The sequence below is a fragment of the Tubulanus polymorphus genome, chromosome 12, assembly GCF_964204645.1.
Source record: "Tubulanus polymorphus chromosome 12, tnTubPoly1.2, whole genome shotgun sequence".
Lineage (NCBI taxonomy): Eukaryota > Metazoa > Nemertea > Palaeonemertea > Tubulaniformes > Tubulanidae > Tubulanus > Tubulanus polymorphus.
Genome location: NC_134036.1, coordinates 9,763,997 through 9,777,923, shown reverse-complemented (window position 1 = coordinate 9,777,923; position 13,927 = coordinate 9,763,997). Strand labels below are relative to the sequence as shown.

At 39.3% G+C, this 13,927-nt stretch overlaps 1 long non-coding RNA gene across 2 annotated transcripts; it reads left to right on the top strand.

Moving 5' to 3' along the window:
* The first annotated feature begins 410 nt into the window (after nucleotides 1-410).
* On the top strand, nucleotides 411-4,134 carry LOC141914095 (uncharacterized). 2 transcript variants are annotated; one of them, XR_012620694.1, is made up of 5 exons: nucleotides 411-457; nucleotides 1,479-1,570; nucleotides 2,759-2,810; nucleotides 2,972-3,099; nucleotides 4,118-4,134. It is a non-coding gene; the product is annotated as an uncharacterized LOC141914095 (long non-coding RNA). The 2 variants fall into 2 exon arrangements; XR_012620695.1 differs by having other exon boundaries at nucleotides 426-477.
* The last annotated feature ends 9,793 nt before the right edge of the window (nucleotides 4,135-13,927 follow it).

The window sequence follows — 13,927 nt, the reverse complement described above, 5'->3', positions numbered from 1 at the left end:
AACCGAAATTTCCAATTATTTACTTCGATTTAAACAAAAAATAACCCTTCAACACCAGATAAGCGTATGCATGGAAACACGGCTGTACAAAGTGTCAACTCGCACCTGCCACAACCACCTGCGGCAAGGTGCTTTTCTAAGAAATTCGCAAAGGCCGCTGGGAATATTCCGTGTATCTGTAATGGCTGCCGCTTCAAGCAGTCGGCAAGCCGGCGCGAGCGTTCAATACCGATCCTTAACAGTCGATTATATTTCGAAAATGTATAGTAAGTAAAAACACAATATAGTTGTAATATGTGTGAGTAGTATTTATAATTAATTTCCTCTAAGAATTTACCCGTTTTAATCTTCACCGGCAAGCGAAAATAAACTTAATCTCCATCTTTTAGTCGCGTTGCTACCCGGAAGTAACTCTCAGCTGTTTCACTTTGTTTAGGCCTAAAATCCTCGGAAAATAGTAATAACACTACTCAAAGGGTATTTTACGACATATATGTCCGGGAAGAGTCTACTGCTGATCGGAGCATGCACTTTTTAGCTCCGACTAGCGCTGAGTGTGGCAAAAGCGAGTAGTAGTGTAGGCCTAAAATAGCAGGGAACACTAACAGTTCGTCAGTTAATGTCCGGTCGAGTAAGTTGGCACAGACAGTCTACTTAGCGATTAGAGCAGCAAATAGTAGTAGGCCTAGGCCCCAATGTCCTGTGGTTTTCTCAGAGAAAGAGACAAAAGGAAAGCCAATTTGTCTTACATGTCATCCTTAGACCACATGATTGGAATAGCCTATGAAATCACAGGCACTTGAATATGGGCTTTGATAATGGATAAATATTTAATAATTCACCAGCGATATGTTATTCCTGACTTCGATAATCCGCCATGTTTTATAATGAAGTTACCCGTGATGCAACGCGTGCCCCTCGTCTAACTATACTATACAGAAAGGCTGGAAACGCTCCTATCTCCGTAATGCTTAAATCTACCCGCAACTATCGGGACAGCCGAACACTGCCGATGATTGCCGAAGTACGTCCCAAGTGTTAATTTTAATCCTGAAATACAAGGAACGCCCATAATTTCAATTGTAGATGATTTTTTGGAAATATTGACACTGTTTTAGCTCCGTTAAAGATTTCAACTGGCAACAAAATTGATTTTTGAAAATTTGCGATGCCACTTCGTGGTGTTTTTATCGTAAATTACAATAAATTTTATCATTTTTAACACACCAACAAGGTCAAAGCCCATATTCAAGTGCCTGTGATGAAATTAAAAATTCTTGTCATTCGGGACTGGGACTGTGGGGGGCCGGGTGGCGAGATTCGTCTGACTGGGACTAGCGAAATTTGTCTTTGAGTCTGAGGTGCCATAAGTGAATCAATTTGTAAAAAGAAGCTGTCACAAAAATTATTTCAGCTTTGTGCTAGTCAGTCCCTTGACCTCGATATTTTGTCTAAATTTTTGTTGTTGTACTCATTAGGACATAGCCTACTGGAGATGACATACTGCGATGATGCGATATTTCCAAGAGTTAAATTCAAGTGATGCCGATGTGAAGTAGAAAGGATTGTTGTAAGTAGATTAAGATTTTATTGAAACGTTTACAGCCGCTGACAGTAGAGCGAGCGGGAGGGATTAAACCTGAACATAACTCTACGGTTTAAAAACCATAGAGTTGCCCATTTCCCATCCACTTCTCTACTGTCAGACAAACAGACAGATAGACTGACAGACAGACATAGACAGACAGAATACATTAATATTTAATCGGCTGACAGTAGAGCGAGCGGGAGGGATTAAACCCGAACATAACTCTATGGTTTAAAAACCATAGAGTTGCCCATTTCCCATCCACTTCTCTACTGTCAGACAAACAGACAGATAGACAGACAGACATAGACAAACAGAATACATTAATATTTAATCGGCTGACAGTAGAGCGAGCGGGAGGGATTAAACCCGAACATAACTCTATGGTTTAAAAACCATAGAGTTGCCCATTTCCCATCCACTTCTCTACTGTCAGACAAACAGACAGATAGACAGACAGACAGACATAGACAAACAGAATACATTAATATTTAATCGGCTGACAGTAGAGCGAGCGGGAGGGATTAAACCCGAACATAACTCTATGGTTTAAAAACCATAGAGTTGCCCATTTCCCATCCACTTCTCTACTGTCAGACAAACAGACAGATAGACAGCCGTAAATCATGTTACACAAGCAAGACTAATGTATGTTTGCAATATTTAAACATAATTTACAAGAACGTGTGTCTCCATTTTTTTTGTAGAAACCTCCACAAAAACATTTTCGTGTAACGCGGACATCGGTTTTGGACTTAGTACTATACAAACCCTGGTTGATAAACATCAGTTTCGCTCGTGTAACTTTATTTCTCAAGCATGAATAAACACGGACATCCCTATTCATGCTAGCGTGCTTGCTTTCCAAGCCCTGTTCCCCGAACATTCCTAGAGAACGCCAGATATTGACAAATTCAGGCACATGAAAAATTAACATATGCATTTTGGGTGTTATTGTTTGTTCCGGGAAAGTTCTTGGAAACCAAGCACCGAAATCCTTACAGAAGGTTTCCAAATCTGCCACTTCTTCATCTGATAAAAATCTACATGCAGAATACAGTTTGTACATTTGTGCGAACCGTTGAAATAATTCTTGGTATATGAGCTGAATGTCTGGGTAATCTGATAGTACAGATAGTAATTTAACCGGATTATTTATTCCTTTATCAGGGTTTATGTTCAACAGCTTGTTGATATGGTTACCATTGAATGAAAGTGAATGGTAAGCCTGTCTGTCTATCCCAATTTCATGCAGTTTTTCATTGAGCGCTGACTGTAGTGGACCCATTTTTGAGCAAACCTCTTTGTAAATTTCATCTAGCTTTAATTTTCTAGGTCTTATTTGATCTTTCTTTGCCTTTATGTCAGATTTGATTTTATTAGTTTCAGATTCGAGGTTTTTCAAGAACTTATGGCCTGTACTATTGGGTTTGAGACACCTTATGCACTTAAACGCTTCCACAGTGCCATAAATCGAAATGCAGTCAGTGTGGTACGGTGAATCACAAGAGGTACAGTATTCAAAGTTGTTAACATTTCCATTTTCTATTTCCTGTATGACACAAATTGGGGCACCACAATGAAATGGTGAACGTCGCCTCTGATCTGCTCTTTTCAATACATCTATAGTCTCGATATTTTGTGCGAGTATTAATTTCAAATCTTCCAATTCATTTACAAGATTTTGGACTACGTTTGATACACTTTTCCATTTATGGTACAGTTCTGGGTCTCTGTTCCCTAATGTTGAATGGTCGAGATCTTTACATTTGTCTTCGACCATATCATAGATTTTTAGTCCGATTCCTAATGTTATGTGAAGAGGAGGTGGTACTAAGTGTTCTAAATCAAGTGGCCTATACAGCATAGGACCACTAATACTGTGCGATGACGGGCCAATCATGGTTGGTGCCGTCTCGATTAATTTAGAACTTTCGATATAGTGGTTAATACTACGGTTTTGATAAGTGTTCGCGGAATGAGAGGTGCCATCTTTTTTTCTCAGATCATCAAGAGGCACCATGCACTTAAGACATGGATAAGATGCTGTTGAGCCCTGATGACCCATCATTGTGCTTTGATATGCAAGATCCCCGATGAAAAAAGTTCGAGCTTGTATTGTTTTTCCATCTAGAAAAATTGTGAATGGGGTTTCTAATGCCTCTTTTAATGGCCCGAAAATCATCTTCAAGTTTTCAGCATTATCAGTTGCTTCAAAATAACCGACCAATTCACAACTATCGGGGCTATTGGGTGATAGCCCATTAACTATGGAAAAAACCATTTTTGTACTCCCACCCCCCTTATCAATTCCTGTCTTAATCCATATTTCATCGTGAAAGTTTTGATGGAATAAAAGATTTCCAATTTTGTGCAGATGTTCTGCATGTCTTTGAGCTTGTGCGTGAAAATCATCTATGATTACATAGGGCGCAAGTTTTCTTTCGTGTGTACGGGAATTAATCTCTAGGATTTCTTCACCCGCAATGACATAAGGGGCAAATGACATTTCTCTGTTTTTTATTTCAGTTCGAATTTCTGCCACAGTTGAAAATACAGGAATGTCAAAGTTTTTTAAATCTCTCTTCAAATCAAGAAGACGAATCATTGGCATTCGTTGCCTCAACTTAATGTCAACAGCCTGTTTTGGGGTGAGCATGTGGAACAGTTTGATATCAGCTTCACGTAAGGCTGCATTCGATACCGTGGGATACCTTTTGAAAAATTTGGCGAGTGTACAAGCAGAATCTTGGACGTTACTTTCTGGTGATGATATTCCTTCAACAAAATCTTTCAATTTATCTGCGCGACTATTAAGCGTGTTTCTAGATGCTGACACTGACGGGGTACGGATTACTGGTACATTTGATTTTAATTGAGATTGTAATGAAGAAATAGTTATATTTTGCTGATTGATTATTTTGTCTTTTTCTGTTATTTGATTTCTCAAAGTTGAAACTTCATTTTCCAATTCAATGATTCTTGTTGAGTCAGACTTTTGCCAGAAATTTGATTCTTCGTCAGTTGTAATGCTTATAGTATCTAAGCATGGCTCTGTCAAAGTTGACTCATCTTTATGGGGTGGAGAATTTATGAACTCCAGTTTTTTTTTACCTAGGCAAATTGAAGTTGAAGATGAGTAAGAGTGAAGAAGATAGAGGCAAAACAATTCATAATTCTAGAGTAATTGATTAATAATCAAATGTATTTTACTACGTCACAATTAAGTGCAAGTTTTTCTATATCTAACTATATCTCAGTGAAATAAATCGTCATAATTGATGAAATTCAGTACATGTATGACATTTGTTATTAATCATTTGAAGCTTGATCTGTTTGTGATTTTATTTGAGTTCATTTCTACACCAGGGCTGGGTTTCAGAGATGTGTGGAAGCAAAATAGTTTCGGAACATTTAGAAAATTGTCAGTTATAACCATGGTTTCTCATTTTCACTATGGTGGTTGTCACACCGATTGAGGATTATTTGGTACTCAGTCTATGAAACCGGGCCCAGGATATTCAAGGTTTTATTTATTCAATCTATTTTCCCAAAAAATATCACTACGTGACTACAACCCCGATATGGATTTTCTAATCCCTAAAATTATGACTTCATCCTGGATTCCCATGAACTGGAACAGAGTATTCCAAAATTTGAATAAGACATGTATCTTTTTATAAGAGTAAGCTTTCTGGATTGAATAACAAATTCAAGGTTACTGAAAATCTAGAACTTACAAATGCATGATCAATCATGTGAAACACGAACCAGAAACCATTCGCAGAAATAAAATGCAATGAATGAATTAAAGGAACAATGAATATCTTAAGGAATTCTTTATTAGTATCAAAAAGTCAACAAGAGTTTTTCATGAAATTTAGACTCACAGTTTCTTCTTTTTTGGCCGAACCGTCGTTTTTTCCCGCCAGCGCCAACTTTTGAACCAAGCGATCCACCTGAAAAATAGAAATAGCAATGTTTTTAAAGATCTTTCAATTTCATCCATATGAACTAAAAAATTAATTTTGTTGTTGCTCAACTTACCAGAGTGTTGTGACATTTTGAAGTTGTAGAAGTCGACAAGAAAACTGAAAATATATTTGGAAAAATCAGCTTCATGCAGCTTGGCATTTTTAGACAATTTCTGATTTCTGATTAGTAATAGAATACTTACCGAGCGACGACAAAATGTCTGCAACTGCAACTGTCTGAATTCAAACAGTGAGAGTTGAAGTAGACCGACGAGAAAACTGAAAATATATATCAACTCCATGTAGTAGGCCTAGTTGTGTGCTTTATAGACAATTTCTGATTAGGAATACTAACTGGAGCGACAACAAAATTTTGAGTAAGGGGCTGAATTCGAACTCCAAATTATTTCCAACGAGAAAACTGAAAATATTCCAAAAATCATAGGGTAGTTGTGCATTTTATAGACAATTTCTGATTAGGAAGCTTAGCCCTACTTACCAAAGTGGAAAGATGTCGAGCTTAAGGGTTCGAATTCAAACACCCAAGGCCATTCATCCACCAGCCTACCGACATGCGTAATAGCAATAAAAAAGAAACTGAAAATAATACCGAAAACCCTACTTATTAGACATAAGAGGCCTGGCCTAGATTTGAAAAAATAATACTGGCCCAATGAGTGACCACAGTACTTAGTAATAGTTTGAATAGGCCTTTTGGTATTGTGGTCGATCCGGAAAGTGAAGAAGTGTGCTGGATTGTAAACAGGTAAATAGCCTAATGCGACGAGCTCGCATCTCGAGTGGCCTAAATAATTAGCCATAGCCTACGCCACGGCCGAGTCGGGTTGAGCTCCACTTGTTCTCCCATCATCGATAGGGAAGGCCGACGTTTTATACATCAAACGAAAGCTAAAAAGCTCATATAGTTCATAGACGAAAATTATAAACGATCCATCGTACTATATTTTCGATATATAAAGTATCGTACCCAAGACTTGTATCGCCCGAGTCGTTAAATTTTCTCTCCACTTTGAAGCGGTCCGGCAACAAAAGAGTCGCAGGTAAATGGCGTTTAATACCCTTACGAACTAATCTATATACTCAAGAACCTGCTACAGGGGATTGCATCAAGTCAACCTCGTTCGTTTAAGCACACTAAGGGAGCTAGGAAAAACCGTTAGATCGCGTACTTAAGCATTTGGAGCATACGCGCGATGGTCACGTGACCCCGCCGTGGATCAATAATCGCTATTGACAATCGAAGCGAAACGCCGTACAGCCGTGGAAAAAAGCCCTTATTCTAGAATGAAACCTGCTTTGACCCTGGATCCATCCCGGCGTATCGTGTCGCATATCGCATGGTATTAGGTACGAACAATGCCCTGGTGGAGGCCGGCGCTGAATGATTTGCACTTTTAGTCATAAAAATTTCCCTGCAGCGCTCAGAGCTACCATCAATCATGCGGTTATAAAATGCATTTCCTTTTGTACATTTTATCATGGTCTGTTATATTAGCTAAACTTCAAGTGTCAACCGCGAGCACTCTGTAATATTAAGTTGCAATAAAGTAATTTAAATTTGAATTTGAATTGAATGTTTTTGCGGCGCGAAGAACTTCCGCTTTCGATATAGCCTAGGCCTAGCCTCTAGTACTGCTAACTGAACGTTATCACGTGTGGCTAGGAGCCTACCGCCAAAGGTTCTGGGCCCAGCTCTATGCTACCCTGCTTGTGAACTACCACAACGGCCAGCACTAAGAGATTCGACAAAGTCTACAGTACATGTAGGGCCCTACCAAGTGTAACGGATTCCGTGGAGACGGCAACCAAAATAGCCTCTCTGTAATATTTGGATTTCGCGGGGGACAAGCAACTCCTGCAGCTGACTTGTCCCGCCTCCGCCGAACTTGGGCCTCACACGGCCCGGATCCACTTGGGGCGTCCCCTATCTCTTCGTGCCTCTTCACCGTAATTGGTGGGTACGTCCGGGTCCGCTCGTCCTCCTCTCGGAGGCGAGTAATTCAGCTGGAACCCTGCCGGCCGAAAAATGTCGGGCCTCTCCTCAGCTGACCGGATTCCTCGTGCCCTAAAAGTTAGGCTAGTTTACTCTGACTCTCTTCCTCACTCCAAACGTCCACGAAAACTCAAAACGGCATTCTTAATTTGGAATAGTAACTGTATGTAGATTTATTTTGCAGACAGATTAAATCCGGTGTTGTACCTCGCGATAATTTCTAAATATATACATTATTATTATATGATCACGGTCGTTCTACATCTTAACTATTTACACTACGCTCCCGGACAACGAATACGCGGGTTCCGGGGACAACCATGTCCGCCGGGGACAACGTCGACCGCAGGCCGGACAACAATACGCAATGAACCCGGGGACAATGTCCGGGCGGCAAATAACCTATTTACATGTGCTATCACAAGGCGAGCATACGCGGTCCGGGTGTCCAGAGGGGACACGCGGACAACGGTTCTTACATTTTTTACTTAAAACTGGAAAGCGTAACTGATCGACTTCGCGTTCTACTCTGGCGGCGCTTGAAGTAGGCCGGACAGTCCGAATGAACGATTTGTTGTTCAATCTCGCGCGCTGCTCGATAGAGCGCTGCTTATAGAGCGCGATTGTCCCCCCGCGCTCTCATTGGCTGGAACAAAGCTCGGACACGCGTGATTGGTCACGCGTGCCTGGTGACTTCGTGGTTGGCTGAGTTCCAGCGACAATGAGGGCGGAGCCGGGCAACCGCGCGCTAGACTGGTTGCCTGTCCAATTCTGCACCATCTGTAGACTGGTTACCGGTCTCTACTGTCAGTAAGAGACCGGTTGATCCCATCCTCCATTTTACATTTTCGATGCATGTCAAATAAGGTCAAACATGTAAAGAAGCAAGTTACTTCCTGGTTAAGATGGCGTCTCTTCGAATCTGCTTAGCTTCGAGCGATATCAAAATAGCCCTGGTATGAATGATTACAATAGCATCTGATAATCAACGAATCATCAATGTAATCAACAAACAAAAGGAAACTTTACAATGGACGGAGAGGCATTAATTGCTGTAAGTGTCTGATAACTTTTCCTACTACTCGGAACAGAAACTAACAAGGATCGAAATCTAAGCTCAGCCTCGACAGTCACTGAATACAGAACATTCTGAAGGAACAGGGGACATCCTTTCTATATCTACAGTTCGTGAGATGCATTTAGTAGTGAATTTATGTTGTTTTAATACAGTGTTGTAAAATTACTATATTTAGTATCTGAATAAAGTTTACAATTGTTGAACTCCTTAGTGCTTTGTGAGATTGGATACGTTTGGATCCACCTCAGCCTACTGATTTCCTGATACAGACAGCAAGTTGGGACAGTCAAATTAAGAGACTTGGTCAAGACAAGTTATTCAGATCACACTGGAAATTCGCAATATCCTCCTCTGTTCATGGACCTCACAATGTCAGTGTTGACTTTGCTGGAAATCAATTATAAAATTCATCACGACAAACTCTTTTTCACTGAATTTGATATTTATTGTTCACTTCTGGTACAAAATCTTGTTCAGCCCCTGACAAGAGAATAAGCAATGACACTCTACATATTTCATGACATAAAACAGCAGTTTTGTTTTCTTCGACAAATTGTGACAATCCTGATATCCCAGATTTGAATTATAGTGTCTTTTGACCAAGTAAGTCTTGACTGGACCAGACAGTAAATCCAATCACAATTCAAATTGAAGGCTCGCAACGCTAGTGCAGTTATTCACAGAATCCAGCTCTTTAAACCTCATCACTTCTATTTGATTACTGCATGATGTTATCTTTCTGAAATTAAAATACATATCACTTACAATTAAACCTGGATTGACTTTTCAATTAATGGTTCAGAATCCATTGTTCAGACTTACCTTGATGATGCATCGCAATCTATTCTGTACATGTTGAGCTAATTTGATACGTATTACTTCCATTTCTTAAAAACATCCTACAAATTGCAACTCACAAAATCATTACTAAAACGCTCACAACAATCTACAATAGACAATCAATAAAGTATTTGTGAAATAGCACTTTAGTCTATTCAATGATCATATTTTTACAATTGTTTTGAACGAAGAAGTAAGTAAGTGAAGTTACCTGGATGTTAATATTTTCACTGGATCAACTGCTGATGTCCAATGTCACATTCAGAACAATCTATCAATCGCCTCGAGTGAACAAACAAATTGCCGCAGCCTGTGCTGCATGGCTGGTTCAGTATGTCTTTTAGTAGTACTATTGTAGCAGTATTGTATGTATTGTTTCAGTCCAAATTGCCGATTGACGACCGGTAGGTTTTTACGGCACTGTAACGCAGCCATCCTGAATTGAATACCGACATTTTCGGTACCACATGCTAAACAAGTGGTTGCAGAAGCGTTACCTGGCAGTTTTAATGGAATTTCTTTCTTCATTGATATAAAAAACGACTTTAAATCGGTCCATGGAACGTAAATCGAGAGACTCTGTAGGCGGCCATGTTACATTGTTCACGTGATGAAATACTGAAATCTGATTGGATCCGTATATTCCACGGAAGATGGCGGATGGGCTCAACCTGTCCTATTCTGACAAGAATTGGACAGGCAACCAGACTACGCCATCTGCATTCGCAGTCAGAATAGGTAGAGACCGGCAACCAGTCTAACCGCACGCCGGCTACAAAAAGGTCGCGGCGGACACGAGAAAGAAACAACACAAAAGCTAATGATAAAAACGGTAAATAAATGCTATACATCACAGAGAAATATGTTCTAGGAAAAAATAGAGTTAGAAGGGTTCGAACCCCGCACTCCGAAAGGTATACAAAATAATCACAAAAATACAATTCAACCAGAAGGGTTAAAATGAATAACCGGACGCGAAACATCGACCAATTTACACATTATTTCATAACGATGCTACACGCGGTCTCCTGGTAAAAGTGCAGATCCAAACCTCTTGTATGTATATAGTTCAATCAATTAGGCCTACATTAAATATCACTGTTTCAGAGTCTAAATGCCATCAGCAATTGAGTACAGTGGTTTATTTCATGATATCTCCACTAGTAGGTACATTTTAGCCTGGATTTGTCTCAAGATTGTCACAATTTTTTAATCTGACACTTACTAATGTCTATTTATTAATGGATGAGACCTGTTTTTCTGGGATATTTTGCTTACTTTTTGGGGTACATACCTCATTTATGTGTTAACAGAATGCCAAAAATCGCGGACAACAACTGAATATCCGATATATTTCCAGTTCTGTACCAATTAGATGGATTGGCAAAAAGACTCCTTAAGTCCAGTTGAATGAGAGAGAAAATCCACCATTTTGTGAAATTTCTTGAATTTTTACATTGTCACCATGCCTACGAAATGAAGTTATTTTTCTTGTGGGGTCTCAACAACTAAATCAGGGTGGCGTAGGCATGGTAACAATGTTCAAATCCAAGAAATTTCACAAAATGGAGGATTTGATGTGTTTGATGTGTTTGAGAGAAATATGAATGATGTTACTGAGGGTCTTACTGTTGAAAATTGATAAATTTGAACATTTTCTTTTTCTTATTTCATTGAAATGTTACTGAAAAGAATTCAATTTGTCACTGGGAGCATTTGGCAGCCCTGTTATAACTATATAAGGGAAAACCTAGGCTAAAATAAAAACGGGATATCTGATTGGCTGATAATGACTTCATCTAAGCTGCGCGTGTAGCTGCGCACTAGGTCTAGTGTGGCAGTGGCAATCTCAATGCCATCAAGTTCGAATCTCTGCCGGGGGATAATGTGTCCCCAGTCTTGCGCAAATTTAAACTTTAACTTGCAAATATATGGGTCTAACAGAATGTTTGCGTCGAGTGATTTACCTGTTATGTCTATTTCATCGAGAGACTTTCCTTTGTAATTTGCAAGTTTTCCCGCATCAGCAGCTATCATCAGTTTTCCAATTTTAGCAACTTCTACAGCAGCATCATGTCGCCTATAGTGATTCTTATGGGTGTTCAAATCATGTGCAAGATGACGTGAAAGCCACTCAAGCTGAATATCTTCAAGGTGCAGAACCTAAACATAGAAACAAATAGGCCTAAGTAGCCTAAACATACTTTTAAAATATACCCTTGTTTTATTTTGCGCGAAATTCATGAACAGGTGAATATTCATATTGATATTGAGATTTTAACCCATCTTTAATCAATAGATGAAATGTTAGATCATGGGCATGTTATCTGTGGTTAGATGAATTAGACTTCCTTCATACCTGAGTCACAGTGGTAACATATTTTCTTAATCGACTTGAAGTGATTAGCTTTGGATTATCACACCCAGCTGCATGAGCTACGTTCTGCAGAGTCTGCCATACATTGATGCTTTTTTCTTTGAAATTAGCAAATACGTATGGGTTAGTTTCAAGAATCGAGCATTCGTGCCTTGTCTTGTTAAGTATTTCAATTGCGGCTTTCATTTCTTGAGTTAAAAGGATATATACACGTTTGTTCTGCTTGCCCTGGGTTTCAACTAGTTCCAATCTGAAAATAATATGGAATTTAAGATATTTCTTAGCATTATGTTCTAAAGCAATGTATTAAGTACGATAACTTACTGATCTATTAGTTTTTTTCTATGTCAGATAAGCTCCCTGTAATGTCATCATTCATTGATTGTCTCCAATTCTTGTTCCCTTCGTAGACGTCTTTCTTCAAAAGTCCAATTTCACCACTTCTTCGTTTGTTGAATACTAACACTCTTGTTAGTGTTGCTTCAGCCAGTGCCTTCCAAGTTGCTGGATGTGGACCTTTTTCAAGTTGGTCATCTCGGTAAATTGCGTCATCTCGGTAATAAGTAGGACCCCTGTGGCTCAGTGGGTAAACCGGTAAAGAGTCAGAATTCTACTGCTTTGCACATGCGCTAACCCGACTCCCATAACCATAGCTGTTGCCCTCCATTTATGGCCTACTTTATTTCACTGGACAGCGGATACTCTGTTCAGTGGGGCCTAAGAAAGAATATTAGTGTCTAATGTCCCGGCCAACCACTAAACCCCTCATTTTCTGTTTCTAGGTTTGAAAATGACATCTACACCACTTCCGCACAGGTAGGTTTTTAGGCCATTTAGGAATTTTTTAGCCCCAGCGGGCTTTTGCGTTCACTTTTCGTCCATCGTCCGTCCGTCCGTATGTATTAGACGGAATCCAGTTATTTTGGGAAGTTTTGAAGACGCTTCAAGGTAGTGCCTTGAAATTTGGTTTATATATGTATCTACCCTAGATACATCTTCAAGTCATGAAATCGGCTGAGTGCGCATGCGTCACTACATGTGAACTTTAATGACTAGGCCTATAAGTCGCTGTAGTTTCTTCGCAGTTTCTATTAGGTTCGAATCCCGTAAAATATTGATCTTATTGTCGCCGGTTCATCTTTCTTTTAAGCGGCGCTATTTGGTTCGAATCCCGAAAATTACTGATCGTATATCAAGCCAACCTTGATAATGTTAGTGTCACTGGTTTATTGTTTGTCGCGTAAAAATGTTATAGCATCCCGAACACGAATATGAAATAATAAACTTTGATAACCCCCAGGGTGTATGTATGTGCAAGGTTCGAATCCCGAATGAAAACCGAAACAGAAAAATACATGAATTATTTCTAATGTACCAGTATATAACTTCAGCTTACAGCAAGCCCACTTGAACATCTGTCATCCTCAAAAATACAAATGATCCTCTTAAGCAATTATTGGTGAATCCTGTTGCAGGGTTGTGAGTTAAAATTAGTCGAATCATAACTCACATCTATGGAACTAGGCTCCCGATTGATTGAATAAATAGAAATATATGATATGAATGGAATCAATTTATTTTGATAATTCACTTGTTCGTATAAATATAAGATTATCTAGACACCAAACTAGTTCATGACATGTTCTATGATTGTGGTGAGTTTCAAGGTCTTTGGGTTTTGCATATGGGCACCAGGGGGCGTTGAATAGTAAAGTAACTATGTATTCCCATATTAAATTGGTAACGAGGCATATTTTGTTATCACAATCAATTACAAAATTGTAGCTGCTGATATGTTCTGTGATTGTGGTGGGTTTCAAGGTCATTGGTTTTAGTATATGGTCACTAGGGGGCGTTGAATATTGAAATTGTTAGATTGTTGAGCATTTGAAACCACTTCCCAAGTGGGCATGGTGTCCCTGGACCCCTAGTTAAATGGTCAATATCACATCAGTTATTGCCTGGATGCCATTTGTCATTGCAATTTGTGATGGGTATTCTTGGGAAAGGGATGTTTTATACCTGAGACAGTTATTTTTGATCAGCCAATTATGAC